Source organism: Budorcas taxicolor, chromosome 21 (assembly GCF_023091745.1).
Source record: "Budorcas taxicolor isolate Tak-1 chromosome 21, Takin1.1, whole genome shotgun sequence".
NCBI lineage: Eukaryota > Metazoa > Chordata > Mammalia > Artiodactyla > Bovidae > Budorcas > Budorcas taxicolor.
In genome coordinates, this window is record NC_068930.1 from 55,536,763 (window position 1) to 55,556,766 (window position 20,004).

A 20,004-nucleotide genomic window follows, 5' to 3' on the forward strand; every position below is an offset into this window, starting at 1 on the left:
CTGTGGTATACTTTGTTCCTCCATTACTATATCAGTATCATTGCACATCTTTTTATATGGAAGTAATCCTTTATTAACTGCATAAATAATTATATAATATTGTTCTAGTAATTTCTATGACATCTAAATTTTAAGCCTGATGCAATAGTCTTTGACCAGTTTTAAAATTGAAGTATATTTATTAAGTATATAGATGTGATTCAGTACTTTTAGAATTTAAACTCCATTAAATGTTATTACAAGGTAAATGGGTATCATTCCCTGTGTTACACCGGGAATATCCTTGTTGTTTATCTATCGTATACATAGTAGCTTGTACATCTTAATCCCATAAAACTAATATGCCCCTCCTCTCTACCCTCTCCCCACTGGTAACAGCTAATTTAATTTCTGTATCTGTGAGTCTGTGTCTGTTTTGCTATCTTTTATTGTTTGTATTGTTTTCAGATTCCACGTATGTGTGATAGTATACATACAGTAATTGTCTTTCTCTGTCTGACTTTTTCATTAAGCAAACATTATGTGTCCATCCACATTGCTGCAAGTGGCAGAATTTTGATCTTTTTATGGCTGAGTAACGTTCCATTGTGTGTGTGTATAAATATACATACTATGTATATATAATATATTCAATCTTCTTTAGTATTTAGTCCCTTGATATTTAAAACATTATTGATAAGTATACCCTTCAGTTCAGTTCAGTTCAGTCGCTCAGTCATGTCCAACTCTTTGCAGCCCCATGAATCACAGCACGCCAGGCCTCCCTGTCCATCACCAGCTCTTGGAGTTTACTCAAATTCATGTCCATCGATCCGGTGATGCCATCCAGCCATCTGATCCTCTGTCATCCCCTTCTCCTCCTGACCCCAATCCCTCCCAGCATCAGAGTCTTTTCCAATGAGTGATCTCTTCGTGTGAGGTGGCCAAAGTATTGGAGTTTCAGCTTCTAGCATCAGTCCTTCCAAAGAAATCCCAGGGATGATTTCCTTTAGAATGGACTGATTGGATCTCCTTGCAGTCCCAAGGAACTCTCAAGAGTCTTCTCCAACACCACAGTTCAAAAGCATCAATTCTCTGGTGCTCACCTTTCTTTATAGTCCAACTCTCACATCCATACATGACCACTGGAAAAACTGTAGCCTTGACTAGATGGACTTTGTTGGCAAGGTAATGTCTCTGCTTTTTGATATGCTATCTAGGTTGGTCATAACTTTCCTTCCAAGGAGTAAGCGTCTTTTAATTTCATGGCTGCAATCACCATCTGCAGTGATTTTGGAGCCCTAAAAAATAAAGTCTGACACTGTTTTCACTGTTTCCCCATCTATTTCCCATGAAGTGATGGGACAAGATGCCATGATCTTCATTTTCTGAATGTTGAGCTTTAAGCCAACTTTTTCACTCCCCTCTTTTCGCTTTCATGAATATGCTTTTTAGTTCTTCTTCACTTTCTGCCATAAGGGTGGTGTCATCTGCATATCTGAGGTTATTGATATTTCTCCCGGCAATCTTGATTCCAGCTTGTACTTTCCAGCCCAGTTTTTCTCATGATGTACTCTACATATAAGTTAAATAAGCAGACTGTCAATGTATAGCCTTGACATAATCCTTTTCCTACTTGGAACCAGTCTGTTGTTCCATGTCCAGTTCTAACTGTTGCTTCCTGACCTGTATATAGGTTGCTCAAGAGACAGGTCAGGTGGTCTGGTATTCCCATCTCTTTCAGAATTTTCCACAGTTTATTGTGATCCACACAGTCAAAGGCTTTGGCATAGTCAATAAAGCAGAAGTAGATATTTTTTTGGAACTCTCTTGCTTTTTCGATGATCCAGTGGATGTTGGCAATTTGATCTCTGGTTCCTCTGTCTTTTCTAAAACCAGCTTGAACATCTGGGAGTTCATGGTTCACGTATTGCTGAAGCCTGGCTTGGAGAATTTTGAGCATTACTTTGTTAGCATGTGAGATGAGTGCAATTGTGCAGTAGTTTGAGCATTCTTTGGCATTGCCTTTCTTTGGGATTGGAATGAAAACTGATCTTTTCCAGTCCTGTGGCCACTGCTGAGTTTTCCAAATGTGCTGGCATATTGAGTGCAGCACTTTCACAGCATCATGTTTCAGGGTTTGAAATAGCTCACTGGAATTCCATCACCTCCACTAGCTTTGTTCGTAGTGACGCTTTCTAAGGCCTACTTGACTTCACATTAAAGGATGTCTGGCTCTAGGTGAGTGATCACACCATCATGATTATCTGGGTCATGAAGATTTTTTTTGTACAGTTCTTCTGTGTATTCTTGCCACCTCTTCTTAATATCTTCTGCTTCTCTTAGGTCCATACCATTTCTGTCCTATATTGAGCCCATCTTTGCATGAAATGTTCCTTTGGTATCTCTAATTTTCTTGAAGAGATCTCTAGTCTTTCCCATTCTGTTGTTTTCATCTATTTCTTTGCATTGATCACTGAGGAAGGCTTTCTTATCTCTCCTTGCTATTCTTTGGAACTCTGCATTCAGATGCTTATGTCTTTCCTTTTCTCCTTTGCTTTTTGCTTCTCTTCTTTTCACAGCTATTTGTAAGGCCTCCTCAGACAGCCATTTTGTTTTTTGCATTTCTTTTCAATGGGGATGGTCTTGATCCCTGTCTCCTCTTCAGTGTCATGGACCTCAATTCATAGTTCATCAGGCACTCTATCTAGTCCCTTAAATCTATTTCTCACTTCCACTGTGTAGTAATAAGGGATTTGATTTAGGTCATACCTGAATGGACTAGTTGTTTTCCCTACTTTCTTCAGTTTAATTCTGAATTTGGCAATAAGGAGTTCTTGCTCTGAACTACAGTCAGCTCCCCATCTTATTTTTGTTGAGTGTATAGAGCTTCTCCCTCTTTGGCTGCAAAGAATACAATCAATCTGATTTCAGTGTTGACCATCTGGTGATGTCCGTGTGTAGAGTATTCTCTTGTGTTGTTGGAAGAGGGTGTTTGCTATGACCAGTGTGTTCTCCTGGCAAAACTCTATTAGCCATTGCCCTGCTTCATTCCGTATTCCAAGGCCAAATTTGCCTGTTACCCCAGGTGTTCCTTGACTTCCTACTTTTGCATTCCAGTCGACACCCCACTCCAGTACTCTTGCCTGGATAATCCCATGGACGAGGGAGCCTGGTGGGCTGCCATCTATGGGGTTGCACAGAATTGGACACGACTGAGTGACTTCACTTTCACTTTTCACTTTCATGCATTGGAGAAGGGAATGGCAACCCACTCCAGTGTTCTTGCTTGGAGAATCCCAGGGACGGGGGAGCCTGGTGGGCTGCCATTTATGGGGTTGCACAGAGTTGGACACGACTGAAGCAACTTAGCAGTAGCAGCAGCAGTCATGAATCTACACTTATTTTAAATGTATTCAAATATTTGTCTTCATAGAACCCTTATACCCTTATGTGTACCCTTACGCCCATTTAATTGCTGGTTTTCAGTTGTTTTTGTAGTTTGTTTGTTGTTTGTAGTTTTGTACTTTGTTTGTGTTCTTTATTTCTTCCCTGTGGTCTGATGATTTTCTTCCGTAGCATGCTTGGATTCATTTCTCTTTGGGTTTTGTGTATATATTTGAGACTTTTGATTTGTAGTTACTATGGAGTTCACATAAGTTGACCCATAGTTGTGTCTACTTGTTTTACACTGCTAATCATTTACTTTCAAACACATTCAAAACTACATTTCTTTACTCTCCTCCTTTACATTTTGTGTTTTGAATGTCATATTTTACATATTCATGCTTACCCCTTAGCTGTTTATTATAGTTATAATTACTGTGATTATATTTGTCTTTAGTCTTTGTACTGGCTTATTTAAGTGGTTGATACTTAAGTATATATTGACCTTTCCTATTGCAATTGTCTCTTTCTTTTAGATTCTTACTTCTTTCCACTTAAAGAAGACCCTTTAACATTTCTTTTAAGGTTTAATTTTGATGAATTCTTTTGCAGTTTTTGATTGTTGAGGATTTGTCTCACCTATTGAATTGATAATGCCACTGACCAGAGTATGCTAGGCTGCAGGTTGTTTTCTTTCAGCACTTTGAATATGCCATGCTACTCACATCGAGAATGCAGTTTCTAGAGTGAAATCAGCTGATAGCTTCATGAGGATTTCCTTGTATATAACTATTTCTATTTCTCTTGCCTCCTTTAGAATTTTCTCCTTATTTTACCTTTTGTCATTTTAATTATGAAATTTGGTGTAGATCTCTTTGGGTCATCTTGTTTGGGACAGTGTGCTTCCTGTACTTGGATATCTGTTTCTTTTTCAGGTCTGGAAAACTTTCAGGCATATTTCCTCAAATACTTTTTTGATCCCTTTCTCTCTTTCTTCTCATTCTGTGACACCTATAATGTGAATGTTCATATGCTTAAAATTATTGCAGAGATCTCTTAAAGTGTTTCTATTTTTTTAACTTGCTTTTCTTTTTACAGTTCTGATTGGATGATTTCCATTCTATTTTTCAGATCACTTACGCTTTCTTCTGTATCACGTAGTTTGTTATTCATCTTAGTCTGTATAGTGTGTATAGCGCTTTTTTAAAAAAAATTCAGCTATTTAATTCTTTTATGATTGGGTCCATGTAGCATTTTCTAGTTTCTTGTTAAAGTGCTGTGTATATCAATTCTTTTCCCTAATTAACATTTTTATTACCAGTGCTTTGAATTCTGTTAAACTGTTTATGTCTATTTTATTTATTTTTTTCAGGAGTTTTCACTTGCTGTTCAGTTAAGAGTAGTTTCTCTGCATTTTCGTTTTGCTTAATTTTCTCTGCCTCTATGAATTTAGGTGAAATCATTACTTATTGTGGTATTGAAAGGGTGCTTGTGAGGGAACACCCCTATACAAACTATGTGTGCCCCGTGACTGTGGTGAGAGGGCTAGATTTAACATGGACACAATAACATCTTTCCGAGTGTGCAGACAGCCATCACCTTGATAGGGGGTGATGCTAGAGAGAGAGGTGCTTGAGCTGGCACTTGATATGATGAGGCCTTCCTGTCTGCTCTGCGGCCTTCCCTGGTCTGTCAGACCTAGGATCTAAACCCACGTTGATGGCCCAGAAACCTTGATGGCCAGGGCTGAGTTGTCTCTGTTACCTTTAAGTCTGTATTTTCTCTCTCCCTGCATGGAACACTTGTCCATGGGACACTTGTCCCAGAGGAGTGAAGAAGCAAGTGAGGTCTGTGTGGGCTCTTTGCTCATGTCAGTTGCAAAATTTCAACAAACTGCCTCTGCAGGCACCTGTGACTCTGCTTGGACACACCCCCGGGGTATAAGTTTCCTTTGCTCCTCATAGTCGATTATTGCCAGTGACCTCTGCCGCCCCCACCCTGCTGTGGAAAATCTCTGCGGCAGACGGGGCATGCCTGGCTTCTCAACAAGTATTGGGGGTGAGGTGTGGTAGAGCTGCCACTATTGGAGATCCAGCGTGCTTTGAGGAGCTTCGTGAATAGATGCCAGCAATGGCTGCCACAAACATACCCCCGCAAGGGACCTCATCACCTCTGTATCCCACAGTCCAGGCCTTTCCCTGGTCACGGCCACCCCACATCCACTGCTGCACTGTGATGGAGGGAGCAGAGTTAGGCTGTTTGCTAGGACTGTGCCGGGGTGCTTGGTGAGACAGTTGCAGGAAAGTCAACAGATCTCTCTCAACCCTTCCTTGGGTACAAACCAGCACAAACACTCCTCTGAGTGCAGCTCAGACTTCCCACAGTCCTTCCATTAGTCCCAATCTGCGGCTTGAACTGCTGCTCCCAGGATGCAGTTCTCCAGTGTAATCTCCCTTTTCCTTTGAGTCCCTTCCCAGGGGCACATGTCCCCACCTGATTTCCTTCTGTTCCTACCCAACTACCCGTGTATCTTATAGCCTTGGTTGTACAAGCCTTGTCTGTGTGCCAATTTCCAGTTAGTTTTCAGTAAGAATTGTTCCCATTGAGATGTATTTTTCATGTGTTCATGAGATGAGGTGAGCTCCGAGTCCTCTTATTCCACCGTCTTGATCCAAATCTCCACATAATGTCTTGTTGTTGTTTAATCACTAAATGGTGACCCCCAAGGACTATAGCCCACCAGGCTCCTCTGTCCTTAGAATTTCCCAGGCAAGAATATTGGAATGGGTTGCCATTTCTTTCTTCAGAAGATCTTTTTTAACCCAGGGATCCAATTTGTGTCTCCCGCTTTGGCAGGCGGATTCTTTATCACTGAGTCACCTGGGAAGCACCACCTACAGTCTTACTGTCTTTTTTTTGTGAGATCTTTATTTTTTATAGGTTAAATAGATTCTCTTCTAATTTCTCTAAAATGTATTGAATATTCTTTGACTTTTGAGCTTCCGTGTAATTTTAGTTTAACTTGTCAAGTCAATGAAAATTTTGTTGGAATGTTGGATGGAATTACAGTGACTTTTCATATGAATTGAGAAATATTGACATCTTTATAAATTAGTGCAATATATCTAAAATGTTTTGTACCTTCATGTCTTTGAATTAAAAATTTTATAATTTTCTTTTTTACTTTTGCATATTTATTCTCACAAAAATGCCTTATGTTCTTTGTTGCTATTTTAAATGGTGGCATATAATACTATTTTAATTTCTAGAAACTGTATTTTCTATCACTAGTATAAATGTAGATTATATTTTGTTTATGGATCTTATGTTACAGATAATAACACAAGTCATATCTCTTAATATCTTATAATCTTATAGATTATTTGGTTTTCCAAATAGACAATTTTACCATCTACAAATATTAACAACTTTGTTTTTTCATTCTAATTTTCACCTTTTATTTGTTTTTCTTGTCAAACTCTTGTGGCTTGATTGGTGTAATTTTGAAGAGAAGTGAAAGGAGTGTGATTTTATTAGAATTGTACTTCCTTTTTTTTGGTTAGTATTTAAAAACTAATCTATGCTTTCTACTGAAAAGAATATACTTTTATTTATTTGAGTTACTAAAATCCAAAAAGAAGTATTTGGATATATTTCTATTTTATGATTTGGGGGTTATATTTTAGCTTTGTTTGTTTCTATATTTTTAGAATTAGGTTTTTCTTGTTGCTATATGCACAATTCTACTTTTCTCTTTTTGTGATTTGAAAGATATATGTTCCATTTCTACATTTTCCGTTAATTTTTAACATGCAAACTTAAGCATCTAAAGTCAAGTAATATTGTTGCATTAATTTGAAATTAATTATGCCTTACTGGATCTGTCTCTCTCCTTTTCATTTCCCTCTTTTATCCTCCTAGCCACCTCTGTCTACTTCCTCCCTCTCCTCTTCCCCGTATAACTCCGTGAACACCTCTGAGCGGTCCAGACTGAGGAGCGCACATAAGGAAGTGATTACTGCCTAGCTTGCTCTGTCCTCGTCTGATCCCACTTCATCTCATTCCAGTCACCTCTAACTACCCCCTCCCTCTTCTCTTCTCCATGTAACTCAATGAACCTCTCTGGGTGTCCCTCAGTGTGTAGAAACTTTTCATCTTTAACCTAGATGTTTTATCATCAGTGCTGTATAGATAGAGAAGTCTTGAGGCTACTGTAAAAATAAAACTGAAAACCAGAAGCAGGAGTCTTAAGTCCAAATCCTGAGAACATCAGAGAACTCCTGAATCCAGGGAACATTAGTCGATAGGAGCTCATCAAACGCCTCCATACCTACACTGAAACCAAGCACCACCCAAGGGCCAACAAGTTCCAGAGCAAGACATACTACACAAATTCTCCAGCAACACAGGAACACACCCCTGAGCTTCAATATACAGGCAGCTCAAAGTTACTCCAAAACCACTGATGTCTCATAACCCATTACTGGTCACTTCATTGCGCTCCAGGGAGAAGAAATCCAGCTCCACCCACCAGAACTCCAACACAAGCCTCCCTAACCAAGAAACCTTGACAAGCCACTGATATACAACCCCGCCCACAGTGAGGAAACTCCATAATAAAGAGAACTCCACAAATTCCCAGAATATAGAAATGCCACACCAAATGCAGCAATATAACCAAGATGAAGAGACAGAGGAATACCCAGCAGGTAAAGGAACAGGAGAAATGCCCACCAAACCAAACAAAGGAGGAAGAGATAGGGAATCTACCTGAGAAAGAATTCTGAATATTGATAGTGAAAATGATCCAAAATCTTGAAATCAAAATGGAATCACAGATAAATAGCCTGGAGACAAGGATAGAGAAGATGCAAGAAAGGTTTAACAAGGACCTAGAAGAAATAAAAAAGAGTCAATATATAATGAATAATGCAATAAATGAGATCAGAAACACTCCGGAGGCAACAAATAGTAGAATATCAGAGGCAGAAGATAGGATTAGTGAAATAGAAGATAGAATGGTAGAAATAAATGAATCAGAGAGGAAAAAAGAAAAACGAATTAAAAGAAATGAGGACAATCTCAGAGACCTCCAGGACAATATGAAACGCTCCAACATTCAAATTATAGGAGTCCCAGAAGAAGAAGACATGAAACACTCCAACATTCAAATTATAGGAGTCCCAGAAGAAAAAGACAAAAAGAAAGACCATGAGAAAATCCTTGAGATAATAGTTGAAAATTTCCCTAAAATGGGGAAGGAAATAATCACCCAAGTCCAAGAAACCCAGAGAGTTCCAAATAGGATAAACCCAAGGCGAAACACCCCAAGACACATATTAATCAAGTTAACAAAGATCAAACACAAAGAACAAATATTAAAAGCAGCAAGGGAAAAACAACAAATGACACACAAGGGGATTCCCATAAGGATAACTGCAGATCTTTCAATAGAAACTCTTCAGGCCAGGAGAGAATGGCAGCACATACTTACAGTGATGAAAGAAAACAACCTACAGCCCAGATTACTGTACCCAGCAAGGATCTCATTCAAATATGAAGGAGAAATAAAAAGCTTTCCAGACAAGCAAAAGCTGAGAGAATTTGGCACCACCAAACCAGCTCTCTAACAAATGCTAAAGGATATTCTCTAGACAGGAAACACAAAAAGGGCATATAAACCTGAAGCCAAAACAGTAAAGTAAATGGCAATGGGATCACACTTATCAATAATTACCTTAAACATAAATGGGTTGAATGCCCCAACCAAAAGGCAAAGACTGGCTGAATGGATACAAAAACAAGATCCCTATATATGCTGCCTACAAGAGACCCACCTCAAAACAAGGGACACATACAGACTGAAAGTGAAGGGCTGGAAAAAGATATTCCACACAAATAGAGACCAAAAGAAAGCAGGAGTAGCAATACTCATATCCGATAAAATAGACTTTAAAACAAAGGCTGTGAAAAGAGACAAAGAAGGCCACTACATAATGATCAAAGGATCAATCCAAGAAGAAGATGTAACAATTATAAATATATATGCACCCAATATAGGAGCACCGCAATATGTAAGACAAAGATGCTAACAAGTATGAAAGGGGAAATCAACAATAACACAATAATAGTGGGAGACTTTAATACCCCACTCACACCTATGGACAGATCAACTAAACAGAAAATTAACAAAGAAACGCAAACTTTAAATGATACAATAGACCAGTTAGACCTAATTGATATCTATAGGACATTTCACCCCAAAACAATGAATTTCACCTTTTTCTCAAGTGCGCACGGAACCTTCTCCAGGATAGATCACATCCTGGGCCATAAATCTAACCTTGATAAATTCAAAAAATCGAAATCATTTGAAATTAATTATGCCTTAATTATGATCACCTATTGTTATTAACTTTTTAGTTTTATCTTTTTATTCTATAAATCAAATAATATTATTAATATGTACAGTAAAAGTTTGCTTCAGTTTAACTTCATGATTGCAGGTTCTTAAAATTTATTCATCATTTTTGCTTTCCACAGCTTTGTTGTTGAGGTTCATTCTTAGGAAGTTTTATTAGTGACAGCTTCTTGATAATAATCTTTCTGTTTTACATGTTTTTATTTCACAACCTTCCTTCTAAAATAGTTTACTTGGCATAAAGATTCTGGTTTGACATTGTCTCATACGATATTGAAGATTTGCCCCTGGCTTCACCTGTTGCTCTGGAGATGCTTCAAGTGTCACTGTAGTTCCTTTGACGTAATCTATCTTCCTCCCTCCCACCCCCCCAACCCCATATCTACTTTATCTTCTCTATGAGTTGTTTTTCAACTTGACTGCAAATGATCTGGGTTTATTTTTATTTTCTATTTGGATTTCTTGGATTTCCAAAACCTAAAAATCTTTGCAGTTGAATCTATTCTGAATAATTCTCAGCCATTTTCTCTCTCAGGCTATTTTCTCCCTGGCTCACTCTATACTCCATGATTTCATCCAAGAATTCTGAAATATGTTCATATTTTTATCCTATGTTATATCTAGACTATTAATATTTCCTTAGAATTTTAATTTCTATTTTCATTTTTTAAAAATCCCAGTAATTGCTTTTCTGCTTGCATATTGCATTTTCTCTTCTATTTCCTTAAACATATGAGACACATTTATTTTAACATACCTGATTATTTTATAAGCTGAATTAGGATTAGTTCACTTATTTGAAATATCTACTGTTTATTACTTTCTTTGACTGGCATTTGCTAGGATTTTTCCCTTCAGATTTTTAAGTGTGTGTTCAATTGTGTTATAGCTCCCTTCATTAGTACTCCATGACTGGATGTGACATGCGGTATATAGCCTTCTTCTATGGAGGGTTTGTATTGTGCCTCTGCCACTCATCTAACCAGATGATAATACTTTAAATTCTTTCCTTTGAAATTGGAATTATTTTAAAGGATTCAGGCCACACAGATCATCTGATTTTTCTTCCCCACAAGTAAGCATACTTATGGATCTAATCTCAGAAGAGGCATTTATTTTTCTTTTCTTCCAACAAAACTAAGACTGAGAAAGAAAATTCTCTCTTCAATCTGGCATTGCTGGGTAAATTTTTCCACATCCTACCTTCACATGGAGTATTTTCCATTGTGACTTTGAACATTATATGAGACACAGAATATTTCAAAATCCTTCCAGCTTTCTGGATATCTTCAGGATATGCATCAAAGGCATTGTTGGATTTTATCCTCTGTTCTTTATATTCCCAGCCTTAGAGAAATCCTGTTACATTTTTGGGGTCTTGTCCAATCATTTACATTGACTTCATTTTGTTTTTTGTAGAAAGTTCAACTGCATTTTAGCTAAAAAATTTAGGATGTCTAGCCCCATGTATGGAGAAGGCAATGGCAACCCACTCCAGTACTCTTGCCTGGAAAATCCCATGGATGGAGGAGCTGGTAGGCTGCAGTCCATGGGGTCACTAAGGACTGAGTGACTTCACTTTCGCTTTTTACTTTCATGCATTGGAGAAGGAAATGGCAACCCACTCCAGTGTTCTTGCCTGGAGAATCCCAGGGATGGCAGAGCCTGGTGGGCTGCCGTCTATGGGGTCGCACAGAGTCGGATACGACTGAAGCCACTTAGCAGCCCCATGTATCCTAATGTGGAAATTCATTTGTCTCTGTATTTTAATTATATTTACCATGGTTTGCTTTGCTCAGATATTATATTGGTGATAACTGCTGTCAGCTAGTTCTCACAACTTGTTTGCTTTGTTCAGGCTCTATATCTAAAGGCCTACTTTGGAGGAGGGTTGTTGACACTCTATGGACAGGCTGTTAGGTTTACTGATTACACTTATACTGGGGAAAAAGTGGACTTAATTAGAGCCATGTGCATACGCTAGTAGAGCAAGTTGACCTTGTTGTCTCACATACTTTTTAAAAACCTGGCACCAGATTTCATTTAACCTTTTGGAGAGTAAATCCTATTTTAATATGAAGATCTTTGAGTTTTTGATACATCTTCACTTTACCATGGAACTGTTATATGCTTCATTAGAAGGAGTATACTAGATATCAATTTTCTTCATTTTTAATGAACATTTTGTTTTAGAATTGTTTTAGACATACAGAAAAGTTGCAAAGATAATATAGAAAGTTTTCATATATTCCACAACTAACTTCCTCTCCTGTTAATATCTTATACTAGTAAGGAGAATCTGTTACAACATAAGAACCAATTCAGGTTAAGTAGAAGTCCACATTTTATTCAAATTTCCTTCAGTTCAGTTAAGTTCAGTCGCTCATTCATGTCCAACTCATTGCGACCTCATGAATCGCAGCTCGCCAGGCCTCCCTGTCCATCACCAACTCCCAGAGTTCACTCAAACTCACATCCGTTGAGTAGATGATGCCATCCAGGCATCTCATCCTCTGTCGGCCCCTTCTCCTCCTGCCCCCAAATCCCTCCCAGCATCAGGGTCTTTTCCAATGAGTAAACTCTTCGCATGAGGTGGCCAAAGTACTGGAGTTCAACTTTAGCATCATTCCTTCCAAAGAACACCCAGGACTGATCTCCTTTAGAATGGACTGGTTGGATCTCCTTGCAGTCCAAGGAACTCTCAAGAGTCTTCTCCAACACCACAGTTCAAAAGCATCAATTCTTCCATGCTCAGCTTTCTTCACAGTCCAACTCTCACATCCATGTATGACTACTGGAAAAACCATAGCCTTGACTAGACAGACCTTTGTTGGCAAAGTAATGTCTCTGCTTTTGAATATGCTATCTAGGTTTGTCGTAACTTTCCTTCCAAGGAGTAATCGTCTTTTAATTACATGGCTGCAATCACCATCTGCAGTGATTTTGGAGCCCCCCAAAATAAAGTCTGACACTGTTTCCACTGTTTCCCCATCTATTTCCCATGAAGCAATGGAACCAAATTTCCTTACCTTTACTAAATGTCTGGTATTCTAGGATCTTATCATATCACATTTAAACTTCATGTCTCTTTAAGATCTTAGTAGCTGTTACAGTTTCATAATCTTTTTCTTATTTTTAGTGACCTTGACAATTTTGAGGAGTACTAATCAGGTATTTTATAGAACACTCCTTATTTGTCATTTTCCTGATGCTTTTCTCATGGTTATATAAGTGCTGTGCTATAGATTGGGGGCAAGTCCACAAAGATAAGGTACCCTTCTCATTACAATCATATCATGATATGTACTTGTCATTGTGACTTATCTTCTTCCCCTTTCTCATACTGTACTCCTCCCCTGAAACTTTCTATTGCACTGTCCACACATAGGGAGGGGGAAATTGTGCTTCACTTACTTGAGTTCAGGATATCTACATAAAATATCAATACTTGGGATTTCTCTGTACTGATTTCTGTTTGTTCTTCACAGGAGCTCTATTATTTGACATTTTAGTTAGACTCATATATTTTTACTACACAATAACAATATTATTAACAATATTACTGTATTTGTTATATGCTTATAATTAATTATGATTATTAATATTAATAACCCACTGGCTTTAACCCATTAGCACATAGATGGTTTTAGCCTTCTCTTCTGGTTTGTCTTTATCCTTGCACTCCAATAGTGATGAACCGAGCTCTAATCATCTTCAGTTTATTTACTTAAAATTTAAGTTTCAGGGTGAAATGTGCAGTGGTTTCAGAATTGTTAAATTGTTCTCCCATGGGGCACAACTTTATCAATTAGAGTCGAGTCCTTATGTACAATTCCTTTTGTTTCGATCTTATCATTACTACTTATTTCCAAAAATACATGGGTCAATACATTCCCCAGTTCCCCTCAGTGAAATTATTTCATTCATTTGAAATATGGTTAGCTACTTTTGTAACATTCTGGATTCTATCTTGGATTTCCCTACTCACCTATGCTTTCCTAATGATTTTTAAAATATTTTCATATATATGGCTTTATTCTTTGCACTGTAAAGTTCTACATAGATAATGGTTTCCTCTGTACTTCACCTATTCACACCTACCTCTTCCCAAAGCCCTTAGAAACCATTGGCCTCTTTACCATTTCTAGGGTTTTGTTTTTTCCAGTATGTCAGCTAAATTGAATGCTGCAGTATGTAACTTTTTCAGATTGATTAATTCACTTAGCAATACACATTTAAGAATCATCTGCGTATTTGCATGGATTTTTAACCCATCCCTTTTTTCACTGAATGTTTCCCATTGAATGTACGATTTTAACCACATTTGTGTAAGGATTCACCTCTTAAAAGTTGTTTGTGTCTGATTTTTGGCAATTATGAATAAATGAGTGCTAAATATTTATGTACATGTTTTTCTGTAGACATAGATTTTAAAGCCAGTGAAATAAATTCCTTGGAGCCCAATCCCTGGATGATATTATGAGACTACATTTAGCTTTGTAATCAATTGCTTATCTGTATCTAAAGCAGTTATATCATTTTGCATTCCCAAAACAATGAATAAGAGTTTCTGTAGCTCTGCATTCTTGATAGCATTTGGTATGATCAATTTTTTGAAATTCAGTCATTATAATGTTTAGCAAATCTCATTGCTGTTTTAATTTGCAATGTCAATGACAAATTACACTGAATATTTTATCATGTTTATTGGCCACTAGCGTACAATGTGTTGAGATCAGTTGCTTATAACATGTTGAGGTTATGTTTTTCAGATTTTCTGCACATTTTAAATGAATTTTTGCTTTTTATTAATTGAAATATAGTTGATTTACAATATTGTCTTAGTTTCAGGTGTATAGCAAAGTGATATATATTTTTCCAGATTATTTTCCATTTTATGTTATTGTAAGATATTGACTATTTTCCCCTGTGTAACATAGTATATCCTTGTTGCTTACCTATTTTATATATAGAAATGTATATATGCTATTATTGCATATCCTAGTTTATCTTTCTCTCTTCCTTTTCCTCTTTGGTAACCATAAGCTTTTTCTATGTCTATGAGTCCATTTCTGTTTTGTAAATGGAAATATTTGTATTATTTTCAGACACTGTGATAAGTGATATTATATAATATTTATTTTTCTCTGATACTTAGCTCAATATGGTATTCTTTAGGTCCATTCATGTTGCTGCAGATGGCAATGTTTCATTCTTTTTTATGGCCGAGTAATATTCCATTATAATACCACATCCTCTCTGTCATCCATATGTTGATGGCCAGTTACTTTGTTTCCACACTTTGGCTATTGTAAACATTGATGCTATAAACATTGGCATGCATATAACTTTTTGAATTAAAGTTTTCATATTTCTAGTTATATGTTCAGGAATGGAATTGTTGGATCATATTGTAACTCCATTTTTAGTTTTATAAGGAACCTCCTAACTGCTTTCCACAGAGATCACACCAATTTACATTCCCACCCATAGTGTAGAAGGTTTCCCTTTTTCTCATACCCTGTGGTTTTGTTTTCTTATTGTTGAGCTTTAAGGATTCATTGTACATTTTGGATGCAAATCCTCTATCAGATAAGTGATTTTAAAATATTTTCCCAGTTTTTTTACCCAAGTTCATTTATAAACTCAGTGAAATCCCAACCAAAAACCCAGCAAGATATTTTATAGGTAGTTGCTTACTCTTTCTGTATTCCATATTGCAGCAACCAGCCACCTTTTATGTTAGAATCTTTGTAATAATTTATTGGGGTTTCTCTGCTGGTGCAGATGTTAAAGAATCTGCCTGCAATGCCTATTACCATTAATCTCAATAACCTTCATGTTTTAAACAACATGTCTCAAATATCTCGTACCTTTCATTTGCTGCTGCTTTAAGCCACATCCCTAGTTTTTCTTGCTTTAACTCTTGTAAAGTGTCCTACTAAAGTACAGAGTGGCAGAATACACCACCTCAAAATATGCCCCTTTGGGATAGGATTATTTTGAGCTAAATGCATATGAAAACAGCAGGTATCAGAAAACCATTCTGACCTCCCCTTTTCTTCCTGAAGGCAGGAGATAAAACTCCCATGTGAAAAAGGTTCTCCGTGTTTGAGGATGAAAGAAACATTCTTATCACCAGAGATAGGGAGTAGAAGCCAGGAGAATTCTGTACAAGCAGATCTTGTTCAAATAATTCTTATCTGTCTTTAGCCTCCCCATATATTTTAGTTACTTTTCAACAATTGCCTCCCTTTACTCAAACTAACGTAAAAGCATATAGGTTTGCCACTTCTTTGGAACTTCATTTCCTTGTGAAAGGTCATGTGTCACTGAAAACTTAAATAAATTTGTCTGCTTTTTCCCCCATTAATCTCCCTCATGTCAATTTAGTTCTCAGACCTAGCTGAAGACTCTAATAGGGTAGAGGTAAAAATTTGCCTCCACTGCAAAAGCAATGGCTTTTCAGGCATCTCACAGTTAACATCTCTGTTATGTCTCTAGCCTATGCGTTCTACAGCTGGAGTGTGATTTTATTTCTCAGAGGGTAAAAAGGGAAGCCCTCTTTACTGGTATAGTTAAATTCAAATGAGTTATATTGACTTTTAAAGTTTTTAACTACTTAGCAGTCACTGATCTAAACTACCTGCATATTCCTCTGCATCCCACATCTTCTAGTCATTCATCTATTCCCTCACATCCTGAAGCACTCTATGCTTTTTCTTAGCTTTATTTTGCCCATGACCCCTTTTTAGCTTGTAATAGTTTCAGTTTAGCTATGAAAATTTCATTCTAACTGATCAATTGAACAATAGAAATTATCAATGAATATAAGGTTTGTATTGTGAAGAGACATCAGTTTTATTGCCAATGGTGTAATGAATAGGCATTATCTTGATTATAACTGCACATTTTAAGTTTACTTTATAGTGCTTTAATGAACAATAGAGAAAGAGAATTGAGTGGAACATCAATACATAGGTTCATAAAAGTAATAATATTAAAGACTGCCGTTAAATACCCTTATATCTTTGTATAATAACAGATATTAAAATGTAATGTCAACCATTGAATTCCATGCTTAAATATAGTGTACTTTGAAAAGGAACATGTATGTGAGTACATAGAGGAAAAATTAAATTAACTTCATAAAAAAAGACAACAACAACAACATTTGAAACATAAGGGAAATATTTTGGAAGTATCACTTCTCAAACAAATGACCAGTATCCACAGACAGCTTTCCTCTGAAGAGCTATAAAATAAGATCTTTAAATAAGCCAAGTGGATGGAGGGTTTAATTACAGATTTCTTGGTAAGTAGAATTAAAAAAATGATGACTTGGGTGTTTTTCCAACTTCTGTGAATGTTTGCTAAACTTCACGTTATTGTGATCTCTGATATTTGCAAATATTGTGAAGACTGAGCAACAATGGAAAAGATGTATGTGTGTTTAGCCATACAAATACACACTATTGGTAAGTCCACTTACACAAATTATAAGCTCTCAGTAAGCACCCCCGCCCCCGCATAAACAAAACAAAACAAAAACAAAAACAGGCCTTCCCAGTGGTGCCAATGGTAAAGAACCCACCTACCAATGCAGGAGATGCAAGAGAGGCAGGTTCAGTTCTATGGTCTAAAAAATACCCTGGAGAAGGAAATGGCAACCCACTCCAGTACTCTTGCCTGCAAAATTACATGGACACCGGGGCCTGGCAGTCTACCGTCCATGGGATGGCAGAGAGTCAGGCACAGCCGAGCACACATGCAAAGCCAAAGACAGTTTTAGAAATAAGAAGGAGCTCTTCCATGATTTGGTAAATGATAAATTGAATGTATTAAATTTCATAATGTTTTACTACTATGCTGGCATACCACTCCCTTTGTAAAGGAAATTTATTAGATGGAGACATTTTCTAGTTAACAGGAAAAATAAGTAGTCCCTTTTACCTGGAATCTTCATGATAGCTTTTCATGCCACATTCACAGTTTAGTTTTCTGCTGTGGGACAGAAGTTCCACAGGAAAGGAAAAAGCCAATCAAGTCACCAGGACTTATATAACCATGTGACTAAAGCACTTTATTGTACAGAATATATACTCTCCCTTTGTTAGAGAAAAGTATACATGCTCTGTGCATTAAGGTAAATTATGACAAAGAATATTTGACTGGCAGAAGCTTCATAGATTTATTCAGCCACATAGTCCTAACCTATGGCATAAGAGCTGATGATACCCTGGTCCAAACATAATTCAGAGAAAGAGAGAGAAATTCACAAAGATTTTTGCCCTCTAATGTATGCAAACTTTGCTAAAATCTCTCCTGTTTCTTCCTTCTCATTTCCACGGTAACTACCATGCATGGCAAAGAAAATATAAAAGTGACAGAAGCGCTACATTCTCAAGACAAATTGTAGCCAATGCTGATTAATTTGCATGATGACATCTTCTTTGTTTCCTTTACTTTACAAGTTTTTTGTTAGAGCACCTCATCTGAGAAACACAGCTCCGGTCTAGATGCTAGTCTCAGTTCCAGAGTCACTCTTGAAGCGTGACTCTAGAGATGAGGATAAAGTATGTAATCTTATTCTATTTGAAGTAAAAATCTGAGTCCTTCAAGACTTGTTAGAGTCCAATATAGGTAATAAAACCTGAATCCTCTGGAATTTTTTGATGTTTGTCAAACATCACAAAAATGCCACAGATATGAGAAAAGAGTAGCCGGGTAACTCTCAAGGCAATAGGCAAGATTTAAACATGCTGGCTGCATGTTTTCCTTCATGATTTGACAGTTTTCTTTTTAAACAAATCTTAAATGTGTAAAGTTAAGGGCAACAGTAGGAAAAACTCATGCTAGAAAGAAAGTGAATTGATTTGCTTAAAGTATCTTAGAGGTTGAGAAAAAGAAATGAAGTCTTCAAACAGCCTCATGCTCAGTTCAGTCTCTCATGCTTGGAACAGGTGAGCTGATACCTAACTCAGGGTTGTTGAAACTTTCACAGTAGATGTCTTATGAAACAATTTTAATGAAATGAGCTTGCCAGTCCACTCAAAGGTGTGTAATAGCATTTTCCTTTGATCTTTAATTAATCTATTTCACTTCCTCCTGAGCTGATTTAAAGTAAAACTTTAATAGCTAGTTGCAAGCTCTTTGAGATAACTCTTCATTGCCTAATTTTGTATTCTCTGGAACTTACTGGCTTGCCTAAGAAGGAGCGTAAGTGAGTAGAGATGTGGATGAAATTTGATCTGCCTTGAGATGATAACTGCAGGATTCACTGTAACCATAAATGTTTTATGATTCTGTATAATAACAATAGAAAGGAATCAGGAATCCTAAAAATAGGAATATTTGTCAAGTTACACATATGTCTCACATGAACATAGATGCTTCATATGCAAAATCCAGTATATGATTTTAGATTGCTGCTATCATTGAGATTAACCAAATTTCCACCATTTAAATTTTTCTTTTTATAAAGTAATACTCACCTGGAAGAGGGCATGGCAACCCGCTCCAGTATTCTTGCCTGGAGAACTCCATGGACAGAGGAGAGTGGAAAGCTACAGTTTCACAGAGTCACAAAGAGTTGGACATACCTGAAGTGACTTAATATGTATGCAGTTTATGATACAGAAGAATAATAGTGATATATATAAAATATTATTACTTAAATATATATATATGTATTTTAACAAAAGTGTAATGTAAAAAATTATTGTCTGTTAAGATAATCTACTTAGTCATATTTAAAAATCTAAGCTGTTAATTTAAGAGGATAGTTTTCTAAATTTATGAAGGCTTTGCTCATGCTGCTGCTGCTGCTAAGTAACTTCAGTCATGTCTGACTCTGTGCAACCCCATAGATGGCAGCCTACCAGGCTCCTCCATCCCTGGAATTCTCCAGGCAAGAATACTGGAGTGGGTTGCCATTTCTTTCTCCAGGTTTTGCTCATAATGAATAGTTAATTCCTTTCAACTGTTGAGTATAAAGATATGATTTATAGAATAGAATAGAAAAACGAGGTCTCAGAGAGACCATGAATGCATGATACTATTAGGATTTACTATAATAATGACAAATAAAATATAAAATTATTGGGTAAATATATAGAATCATAACTAAAACAAAGAAAATTTTAATACTGTAATAACTTCATATGCTGTGTAATATATTTGTTGTTCAGTTGCTGAGTTGTGTTTGACTATAGCAT